The sequence below is a fragment of the Pteropus medius genome, unplaced genomic scaffold (genome assembly GCF_902729225.1).
Source record: "Pteropus medius unplaced genomic scaffold, Ma_sr-lr_union100, whole genome shotgun sequence".
NCBI lineage: Eukaryota > Metazoa > Chordata > Mammalia > Chiroptera > Pteropodidae > Pteropus > Pteropus medius.
In genome coordinates, this window is record NW_024347862.1 from 3,544,807 (window position 1) to 3,547,597 (window position 2,791).

At 42.3% G+C, this 2,791-nt stretch overlaps 1 non-coding gene across 1 annotated transcript; it reads left to right on the forward strand.

The window, feature by feature from the left end:
- The first annotated feature begins 350 nt into the window (after positions 1-350).
- On the forward strand, positions 351-469 carry LOC120615681 (5S ribosomal RNA). Its single transcript, XR_005656342.1, has one exon. It is a non-coding gene; the product is annotated as a 5S ribosomal RNA (ribosomal RNA).
- Positions 470-2,791: the final 2,322 nt, after the last annotated feature.

Genomic DNA, 2,791 nt, shown 5'->3' on the forward strand with positions numbered 1-2,791 from the left:
TGAAATATGTACAACTGCCAAGAAATTAGGAAAATGGACTGGAGTGAGCAGAACCATTCCCCGTCCTGCTGTTCTTCTAAAACACGTAATATAGTTACCTTTCTCATTCATTTGGCAAATATTTAAGCATTTATAATTTTCCAAGCACTGGGGATAGAAACAGCATCAACATAAAGAACATAGTACTTGCCCTCACAGAGCTTAAAATCTCATAAATTTGGCTATTGCATAAGTGCTCAGAGACGTTTATTAAATCAATGAATGAATCATTGGGCAATCATCTTCTCTTGGCTTTTTTTCCCCCAAACGATTTGACATGGAGCATGACAAATCGAAACTGATAATTTAGAGTCTACAGCCATGCCACCCTGAATGTACCCGATCTTGTCTGATCTCGGAAGCTAAGCAGGGTCGGGCCTGGTTAGTACTTGGATGGGAAACCACCTCAGAATACCAGGTGCTGTAGGCATTAAAAATAAATAAATAAATAAAATAAAAAATATAGTGGATAGAAGAAACCTGAGAGATTAGGAAATCCAACTCTCTATAGATAAGAAAAGTGGCACTTGAGGAAATGGAGACTGTGCTTAGCCAGGATGGTCAATCAGGACTTCGTCCCATCAGTAGAGAGTAAATCCTGGCTAAAGACTCAAAGATTATCAGATGGGCTTTGGAGTATCAATTTGTAAAGCTGCTAATAAAGTCCATCTGCTCGCAACAGGAATCTGCCTCTTCCTGTGATTACTGCTCAATAATTGTTCTTGAGGGAAAACATCTGTTGTTCCTATTCCATTGCTGGTTGTCTTCTCCTGTTTGTTTCACCCTTAATGCTGGTCCAGTTGTGCCTGTGCTGGTGTACTGTGGCTAAGCAATATGTGGCTCTGGATTCCCCTTTTTTTTTCAGATTGTGCCCTGGACCTTTGCTAATCTTACACCTTTCTGGCCTAGCTGTGTTCTCTGTTGCTTCTTGCCCACTTATTATCTGAATTCAGGAAGTGTCTATTCTAACTCAGAGTACTGGACCTTCGCACCTAATCTCCTAGGCCAAGGGTTCCCAATTCCTGGGCCACGGACTAGTGCCAGTCTGTGGCCTGTTAGGAACTGGGCCACACAGTAGGAGGTGAGTAGTGGGCAAGCAAGCAAAGCTTTATCTGTATTTGCAGCTACTCCCCAATGCCAGCATCACCGCCTCAGCTCCACCTCAGATCATCAGGCATTAAATTCTCACAGGAACACCAGTCCCTGGTGCCAAAAAGGTTGGGGACTGCTGCCCTAGGCTATATTGAAACCTCAATACCTCTCCCTGGCTCCCTTGCCTAGGAATACCACTAAAGTATACCTTCACTCTTCACCGCTTTTGGAAACTGTTTGTCATTTTGCTTTTCCATGACATCATCTCTCGACCAAAAAAATTCCAAACTGAGACTTGGAGGTTAGCCATAACAACTATTATCAGACAGGAGGCAAAAATCCATGCCTTGAAATTTTGTTGTATACCACCAAGTCTAGTGTAGGACTCTTGAATGAAATTTAACTGCTGGAAGGCAAGGAAATTTCTCATACCCTCCCTGTGGAAGCAAAACATCAAATGACATAGGTTAAGAAATACAAACCTAACCACCTGCTGTGCTCTTCAAGTATTTATAGAAATTTTTCTGATGCTTTGAACTGATTTAACCCAAAGTGCATTTGGCCTCTAAACAGTTATTCTTTTGATTTTTAAACAGGGGTATGATTTAATTCACAGAGACCCAACTCTCCTGTACTTCTCAGTACAAGTCTAGAAGCCACAAATCTCTGAATCTAGTGATACTTTTTTTCTTAGGACAAAAAAATAATGGTTTATTGCTGTCCAATGAACATGACCTAAGTCAGGGAGGAAAATGAGGAAAACTTCAAAGTCCCAAGAACAGAAAGAAATTAGGTTCAACATGAAGAAACCAGGTAAAGGATGTGGAGGGACTTGACTGCCAAACAGGAAATGTGTCTTAGTCTAAACTCCTGGTCTTGCCTTCTTCAAAATATTTCTGTCCCTTGGCAGTAACAGACAATTAAAAAATTAGCCCATCCTTCTTCATGTCTTTTCATCTCCAAGCTGGAAGATAAGCCACTGTAAGCAAATTTGAGGTACACTGCATCTCATGAGGCAGGGCCCCAAAGTAATCACCTTTCCAAGGTCAAGGTGGGCAGAAATCAGCCAGGGAAACATGGCTTGAAGTGGGAAAAGGTTGAAAAAGGAAAAGGAGCCAACTTGAATTTGTAATGTTCATCTTCTGGTGCGATCATCATTCTACTAACTCCATTTCATTGTACTGAAGAGCTGGCATTATTTGTTCTCAAAGCAAGAGCTTCCTTATAACCACATTCAGACCATTTTCTGAGCCTGTGTCCTTAAATGTTCACAGTATTTTTATCGAACATTAGGAAAGCCCTTGGTAATTTGCAGCAATTTAGTATACTTGCTTTGCTTTTAGAAAATCCACAGCAATTCAATAAACACCCAGTCACTGTGGCTGTTAACACATACACAATATCTCTCCACAGCTGCCTGCCAGCTGTCACTCCAAGAAAGCAAGCCTTCGGAGGCTCCCCACAGCCTCCCCTTTCTTACTGACCCTCACTCCAGCCTACCTTTTATCCAATGTGAAGATCAGTCCCAGAAAACCACATCCCCCACAGTTTGCATTCCCTTCCCCCTGGAAGCCTGGGAAACCCAGGATACAGATGAGTCGGGTAGGCCCATTGTGTGCCCCAACTTGGCCTCATTTGGCTGTTAGGGGCCATCTGTTGC